This window comes from Dioscorea cayenensis, chromosome 9, assembly GCF_009730915.1.
Source record: "Dioscorea cayenensis subsp. rotundata cultivar TDr96_F1 chromosome 9, TDr96_F1_v2_PseudoChromosome.rev07_lg8_w22 25.fasta, whole genome shotgun sequence".
Lineage (NCBI taxonomy): Eukaryota > Viridiplantae > Streptophyta > Magnoliopsida > Dioscoreales > Dioscoreaceae > Dioscorea > Dioscorea cayenensis.
The window spans coordinates 18,553,833-18,562,584 of NC_052479.1; the positions used below are offsets into that span (position 1 = coordinate 18,553,833).

The window sequence follows — 8,752 nt, forward strand, 5'->3', positions numbered from 1 at the left end:
TTTTCTATGGATGCTTTGTTTTTACATTTTTTGTTATTGATTGTATCTAGCTCTATGGAGAGTTAAACCCTAGTGGGTACTTGGGTATTTGGGAACCCTAGGATGTATTCATTTCATTGAATCTCTTTATTATGCTTTCATTTAATTGATGTTTATTGTGAGTTCCAATATTGGAGACTTGATTGTATGAATACCCCCCTAGAGTGACACTAGGGTTGAGAGGTCTGTTTGGTAACTCTTGTGAGTGAGTGATACACCATGAGAGTTAGACAAAGCTAGATTGGAGAGGGTCGTGAGGGTGAGTCGAGAGGTAGCGGAGCATTCCCTTTCCCCTCCGGTGTGATCTATCCTACCTCCAAGTTCCAAGAGTTCTTTGCGGCCATAGTAGAGTGAATCGGCTAAGGGATGACCTTCCGCTGGGGCTTAGTTGTAAGTGCTACGGAGTGAAGCGCTGAAGTGATTTTAGCACCTAGGGCTTGATTGTGACTAGGGATCTTCAACCTGAACCAAAGGGTTAGGTCTATACATACGAATAGGGTTTATCACTTGGAATCCCTAGAGCTCATTGCAATTCTATGTGAGTGCGAGGTTGAGAGGTTATTGAATCTCTCCTCTGGGACATGTATAGAGTTAGGCATGGTTGACCTTAGATTTGCGATCATGTAATAAAGGATTTCCACGACTCATTGTTGTATCAATTAGGAAGTATAATAGACGGTTCTTGCACTTGAAATGATTGTCCTAGCCAGATCAATGTCCGGGTACCCCATCTTTATCGATTTTCTTACTTTCTCCTTTACTTGTGCTCTCTATCTTGTTGCTTTTATTTTCGTTATTTCATATTTTGTCACATTTATCACTATTCATCTTCCACATTAGTTAAGAAACAACTTAAGTGCCTTTATTCCCAACTCTCTGTGGATACGATACCCACTCATCTGGGATTATTACTTCGACACCCGTGCACTTGCGGTTTACACGCATATACGGACGTCTCAAGTTTTTGGCGCCGTTGCCGGGGCTTAGGGTTTTAGAAATACTTTGCACTTTGTTTTCTTAGCTATTTATTCATTCTATTTCATATCTTCTTTTCTATCATCGTTCTGATTTTGTTTTCTTTCTCTTGTTGCAGCTCCAGGTTATGACCTTAGGGAACCTTTCGATATTGATTGAAGGAGATCCCGAACTCTAACGTACACTTAGAATAAAAGGGAAAGAACCTGTGCAAAAAAAGTCTAATCTAGCTGATTTCGAAGTAGAAGAATCTGAAAACATGGCCGAATATAATGAGTAGTAGCGAACATTATCTGATTATGCCAGACCTTCAGTATTGGGGACACAATCGAGAATTGTGCGTCCCCCGATTACAGCTCAGAACTTCGAGTTGAAGCTAGCATTCATCCACATGTTGCAGCAATCCGCACAGTTTAATGGTTTGGCCGATGAGGATCCAAACTGTCATATAGAGAACTTTCTCGAGGTATGCGACATTCTTAAGATAAACGGGGTAACGGATGATGCGACATTCTTAAGATAAACGGGGTAACGGATGATGAAATCAAGTTGAGAACCTTCCCATTTTCCTTGAAAGGGAGAGCGAAGCAGTGGCTACACTCATTCCCTAGAGCATCAATTACCACATGGGAGGAGATGGCATAAGCTTTTCTTGCCCATTATTTTCCTCCCGGAAAATTTGCAAAGCTTAGGAATGAGATCTCATCCTTTGTACAATTGGAATTGGAGTCTCTATTTAAGACATGGGAAAGGTTTAAGGAGCTCCTGAAAAAGTGCCCGCAATATGGATTCCTGGAGTGGATGATTGTTCAGACCTTTTACAATGGTTTAAATCCGAGTACAAGGGGACTCTTGGATGTGGCAGCAGGAGGTACCTTAGGTAGCAAGACCCTCGGTGAGGCCCGTTAACTAATTGAAGAAATGGGGTTAAATAGCTACCAATGGAATGCTAGGGAGAAGAAAAAGGTGGCCGGCCTCCATGAGATTGATGCAGTAACCTCATTGGCGGCTCAAGTGGAATCATTGAGTAAGAAGTTAGATCTCCTAACTTTGAAAAGAGTGGCGGCCATGACTACTTGCACCGGGTGTGGTGGAGGACATGCTCCGTTCGATTGCCTAATCTCTATTGGTGATGCATCTTCGGCTGAGAATGTCAATTTTGTAGGTAATGCTATAAGGAATCAAGGAAACCCATACAGCAACACCTACAATCTGGGTTGGAAGAGTCATCCCAATTTCTCGTGGAGCAACCAAGGTCCACAAAAGGCCATCGGGCCACCAGGTTTTCAACAACAACAACAAGCCCCAAACATGGAAAACAGAGTTTCAGGTTTGGAGACCCAAATGAACGATTTGGAGAAGGCCTTAACTAGGTTTATGCAATCATCTAATACAAGGTTCCAATCAGTTGAGGCTACACTTCGCAACCACACCGACTCTTTGCATAATCTTGAAAATCAAGTAGGTCAAATTGTGAAGTCCTAATCGAAAAGGCCACAGGAAGCTTGCCGAGTAACCCCGAGACCAACCCTAGAGAGCATGTGAAGGTGATCACTTTGAGAAGTGGTTGTAAGGTTGAGGGTAAGTTTCCGAGTGAGAAGCCCAATGAACATGCACCCGAGGTTATAGATGTTGTGAGGGAGCAAGCAAAGAGAAGAAGGTGGCACCCCCACCTTTCAAGCTAAGAATCCCTTATCCCTCTAGACTGAAGAATGACCAAGGGGATGAACAGTACAAGAAGTTCCTGAGTTTGTTCAAACAACTCCAAATCAATATTCCTTTTGTTGAGGCATTGGCTCAAATGGCTAAGTATGCAAAATTCTTTTGAAAGATTTGTTGACCAACAAGAGGAAGTTGGAGGACAGTGTTTCAGTGATCTTAGATGCTTTTTGCTCAGCGGTGTTGCAAAAGAATATGCCGAACAAGAAGAAAGACCCGGGAAGCTTTATCACTCTGTGTAACATTGGAAATTTGGGTGAAGAAATGGCATTGGTGGACTCAGGGGCCAGTATCAACGTCATGACACACACCTTCTTTCAGAAGCTAGGCTTGGGAGAGCCTAGGCCCACTCGGATGACTTTGCAATTGGCGAATTGAACAGTGAGACATCCGAGGGGTATCATTGAAGACGTGCTCATCAAGGTGGACAAGTACATATTTCCTGTAGACTTTGTGGTGCTAGACGTTGATGAGGATGTGGAGGTACCCTTGATAGTTGGGAGGTCATTCTTGCGGACTTCCAAAGCATTGATTGACATGGATGGCGGAGAGTTAACATTGAGAGTTGGAGATGACAAACTCACATACCGCCTTGCTGAAGCCATGCGGTATTCTCCTGATTTCGATGATACTTTGTATTTTCTAGACACTACTTACGAGATTGTTGATGAATATATACAGGAAATGTTCAATCCAGACATCGTACAAGGGTTTGTTTGACCAAGAGGTGGACAATAAAGGAATCATGATGCTTGGTTTGATGGAAGAAGTACCATCTACCCTGGGGATTATGAAGAAGGTGCTCCATTAAACAAGCGCTTCTTGGGAGGCAACCCAAGTGTTTATTGTTTTCTTAATTTGGCAGTTTAGTATTTGCTTGAATAAATTGTTGAGTGTTGGTGTCTTGATTTGTAGATGCTTTTGCTGTGATTTTCTTGTGGACTTGTAATTTCACCTTGTGGTTTCATGTGAATTTGACGAAGTTTTGGTCGTTTGAGCTATCTATCATGTTTCTCACTGGTATAATTTGCATATTAGGGCAGGCTCTAACTGTTTAAACATGTTCAAAAATTTTCTGCAGAGCTTGCAGAGTTTTCTAAGGCATCCAGAGAAAACACACGAGCATGTGGAATTAACACACGCCGGTGGTTTTGTATTGCGAGCTCATCCAGAGAAGGCACAGGGGCATGGAATCACCCTTGTGAACGACCTTGTGATTCTCGCACGCCCGTGGGTAATTTTCGCACAGGCGTGTGATTTCCTATAGAGACTTGGTAAACTATCCCGAGAGCACACAGGGGCGTGGACTCGCCCTTGTAGGCAAACTTGTGAAATACGCACGGGCGTGGGTAATTTCCACACGCCCGTGCGGATCTCTGCAGGCGAGCTCTCTCCATCCCGAGAAGACATAGGGGCGTGCGGCTGCCCCTGTGAGTTAGGCTTGTGAATGTCCACGCCTGTGCGGAATTTCAACACGGACATGTGAAACACTTAGCGATTCTTCTCTAGTGGACAGAGAAGCCATAGGGGCGTGCAACAGCCCTTGTGGGTCGGGCGCATGGGCATGGGTATTTCCCGCACGCCCATGTATTTGCATTCATAGACAGTGAGTGTTTTCCCGAGAGTACACAGGGGCGTGCAACTGTCCCTGTGAAGCTTTCTTGTGGAGGCGCACGAGCGTGAGTAATTTCAACACACCTGTGCGGTTGTATAGAATGCCAAGATGCACAAGTTTTTTTTAAAAGGATTATTGTTTCTTTTTACCCTCATAACCTCCATTCATCTGAGAGCACTCTTATATTGTTTCCCATCCTTGTATCACCGATTTGGAAGAATTTTGTTTGGTTTTCCGGCCAATTCTAAGTTCTCTCATCTCAACTCGTTTTCCGGCCAATTCTAAGTTCTCTCATCTCAACTCGTTTTCCGGCCAATTCTAAGTTCTCTCATCTCAACTCGTTGGTAAGCCCTATCTTTGAGTTCCTTCGCAAATTCATGACTTACATCGATGAAATCAGTTAATAATCCTTTCTTTCTATAATTAGAATGATTGTATACATTTAGCGCAAAGTTAGCAATGATGTAATGGTGTATTTGTGGATTTTTGAGGTGTGGTCATGCGTTGCTCACGACCGCGGATCCACACAGGCATGTGGAAATTCCGCATGACCATGGGGATTTCTGCAGCATTCCTTAATTAACTTGTTTGATTGATTTTTTTTTCATTTTGCAGATTATGGCACCCAGGTCAATGAAGCAAGCTGATAAACGACCGCGAGAGTCGTCTCCTGAGTACGAGAGCATGAGATTCACTATTCTCGAGCACCAGGCTCGGTTTGAGCGTCTATCGAGACTTCAGTTCGGACAGACTTGATTCTTGGACACGAGTATACTGAGAAACTTGCAGCAGGGAGATGAATTGGCAGATGAGGTCGAGGATCTCATTTTGGTTGGTGGTTGGAGGCAGTTATTGTCAATTAAATAGCCAGCCATCTGTGAGCTTACATTGGAGGTCTTGTCGTCATTTGAGTTTGACAGATCCTATGTGAGATTTAATAGTCTCGACGTTGTTCAGTTCAGAGCACTTGGACATCATTATAGTCTGAGTATCACTCAGTTCTCAGTTCAGCTCGGCTTGTACGAGGAAGCATTTATAGACACTGAGGAGTATTCTCATTTACCGACAGATTATCTTGGAGCTTTAACCCCGCAGAGTGCTTATAGAGCATTATGTGGTCAGGGCTATGAGCTGGGGGTGTCCAAGGCCACGTGTCTTTCCTGACCTGCTTATCGATATCTACATGGCATCATGAGCAGGTCGGTGATGATGCCGAGGCTTCCAAGCCTACCCCCGAGCCTTCGCTAGAACTGATAGAGACTGAGGCACGTCATATGGCAGAGGATCCACCCCAAGACACATGTTTTCACCATATCGAGCCCATGATCATTTTGAGAGGCTCGAGAGTGTTGTGGGGTGATACGGACAGAGGTTGCTGAGGCCCGAGCAGAGATCGCTAAGATTCGGGCTACACAGGCCACACAGCATACAGAGATCATGGCACGTTTCGACATGTTACAGCGGATTTTAGAGTGAGACATCATCTCATCATTTGTCCTGCGCCCGAGAACTCCCCCGGCATATCCAGCACCTCCATCCCCTATTCCAGCACCGGTTGACCCACCATGTACTTCATCACCAGAGACCAAAGACCAGAGAGGAGCCGTAGCATGACACCCGATCACTTGATTTGTTTTTCATTTCTTTTTACTTTTTACACTTATATTTTGGACTTGTATTCTCAGAAAGGACTCCCCTTTTGAGTTTATCTTTTATTTTGTTGTCTCGAGTTGTATTCATTGCTTCATCTTTTATATACTCGAGTTGTTTTATTTTTATTGAGCTTCACTGAACCCCCTCGTGTATACGTGCAGATGGTCTTGTCATCATGGAAATTGAGAACTTTGTCATGGGCACGGCCAAGGTGCTTCGGCACTTGGCCGTGTGAGCTTCACAACCCGTTGAAACAACACTCCCAAGGACTTAGCTCCATCAAATGAAACACTAGGAGTCAGGGGAGTATTGTTTTGATTGATTGTCCCACATTTGAATTTAATTGATATACATTATGAGTGAGCTTACATGAGTACATTGGGGACAATGTACAACTTAAGTATGGGGGAGTTTCATAGTGCACACATCTTTTATATTAGTTTTGATTAATATACATGCTCACATAGGCAATGACGGTTCACCTTAGTTGCAATGATTGTATTCGTGAGTTTAGGAGAATTTTTAACATTGAATATCCTCATGCTCTAGTTTTTGCTTGAATTTCTAGGAATTTTTGCCCGATTAACACTTGTTGTACTTCTCAATCATGAAACCCTTTTGGAAACTCAAGTTTCATGTTAAAGGGACTAAGTATAGTTGTTTCTTTCATTAATTAAAAAAAAGGATTAAAATAGTTTTATTTCTTATTTGTGCTTGTTGGGTGGAAAGAGCTACCACCTACGATGTATGAAGCTACTCTCATAACTCGGATACTAGTTATGCCCTAATGAGAGAAAGAGCTATCTTATAGGATGGGTGAAAGATACCACTCCGGTAGAAAGAGCTACCACCTCGAAAGTGTCAAAGCCACCTTAGTGGCCGCTTTGGAAAGGGCTACCTTAAACGATGTGTAAAGCCACTACCACCTTTGAAATGTTTTTGTTACTTTGTGTAGATCAAAATGCCCCTTGTGCTTAGAACTTTGAGGAGTATACTGTGGGTTGTTTTGAGTGAGCTCACGCACTTAAACGATTTCGGGTTTGTTGTCCTTTTTTATTAAAGTTTTTAACTAGAGCATTGATTTTTTGTATTTAGTGTTGAAATTTTCTTTACTTGTAGAATGATCTCTTTGTATGCTTTAGTGAACCTAAGGCCAAGCACTTCCAATGTTTCCTTCATCTATGCATATAATGTTTTAATCTTTGCTTGAGGACAAGCAAAAGCTTAAGTGTGGGGAAGTTTGATAAGTGCTTGTGCGATAAAAATACGAAGTATTCTTTCCTTGTGTTGAGCATTACTTTTCTCGAGTTTTAATGCTAATATGGATGTATTTATATTACTTTTATGCACGTAGGGTTGTGAGGCCGATTATGAAAGAAAGAAGCCAATGTGGATTGTAATGCACTAATTTCGAGGAAATCTTGCTAAGGTTCAAACGCGAAGACATAGGTCGGGTTCCAGATGCAGGAATATCTGCCAACCTCCTCGTACTCGAGTTAGCACAACTATTTGGAGGGGAACAAGGGCAGTCACATTCAAGCATTCTGACTTGGCATACAAAACAAGATCTCCACCAACATGTCCATTATTAAAGAAGCAAGGCGATCCACGATGTAAATGTGTGCCCGTTTTCATTACCTCGATAAAAGTATGGATTCGGGAGTATTTTAGGACAGTACTGTAGTAGGGTATTATAGAAAACACTATAGCAAAAATACCGCAGCAGCATTGTTTACAGCCGGTCAAGAAAACTGAAAAATAGAGAATCCACACAGATGTGTGAAAATTCCACACGCCCGTGTGAAAAAATCCACAGGGCCACCAACATGGGTGTGTGGATTCTTGATTCTAGCCCTTTAAAGGCCGATTTCAGCCCCGATTTCAGCATTTTTTTCTCCATCTTTTCCCCAACTTGAGAGAGGCTGACGGCTAGGGTTATGAGAGGTATTGGCTAGGGCTTTGGAGAGATTCTACGGCTCCAAAATCGCTTGCCATTTGGAAGAAGGTTAGTTGGAGAGCTTTCGTCAGCACCGATCCGTCGAGGTGTATCCTAGGCCGGACAAAGGGACCCTTGGACGAGTAGAGGACTCTCCACATGACCATTGCCATGACTATCGGGGGAGTTTTCTATGGATGCTTTATTTTTACATTCAATTTCATTGATTGTATTTAGCTCCATGGAGAGTTAAACCCCTAGTGGGTACTTGAGTATTTGTGAACGCTAGGATGTATTCGTTTCATTAAATCACTTTATTATGCTTGCAATTAATTGATGTTTATTGTGAGTTCCAATCTTGGAGACTTGATTATATGAATACTCCCCTAGAGTGACACTACGGTTGAGAGTTCTAGTTGGTAACTCTTGTGAGTGAGTTACACACCATGAGAGTTAGACAAAGCTAGATTGGAGAGGGTTGAGAGGATGAGTCAAGAGGTAGTGGAGCATCCCCTTTCCCCTCCAGTATGATATATCCTACCTCCACTTTCCAAGAGTTCTTTGCGGCCATAGTAGAGTGAATGGGCTAAGGGATGACCTTCCGCTGGGGCTTAGTTGCGAGTGCAACGGAGTGAAGCGCTGAAGTGATTTTAGCACCTAGGGCTTAATTATGGCTAGGGATCTTCCACCTGGACCAAAGTGTTAAGTCTATACATAGGAATAGGTTTTATCCTTGGAATCCCTAGAGCTCATTGGAATTCTATGTGAGTGTGAGATTGAGAGGTTATTCAATCTCTCCTCTCGGACATGTATAG

At 43.0% G+C, this 8,752-nt stretch overlaps 1 non-coding gene across 1 annotated transcript; it reads right to left on the reverse strand.

The window, feature by feature from the left end:
• Positions 1–1,698: 1,698 nt before the first annotated feature.
• Positions 1,699–1,805, reverse strand: LOC120269556. The gene has a single exon (XR_005539206.1). It is a non-coding gene; the product is annotated as a small nucleolar RNA R71 (small nucleolar RNA).
• Positions 1,806–8,752: the final 6,947 nt, after the last annotated feature.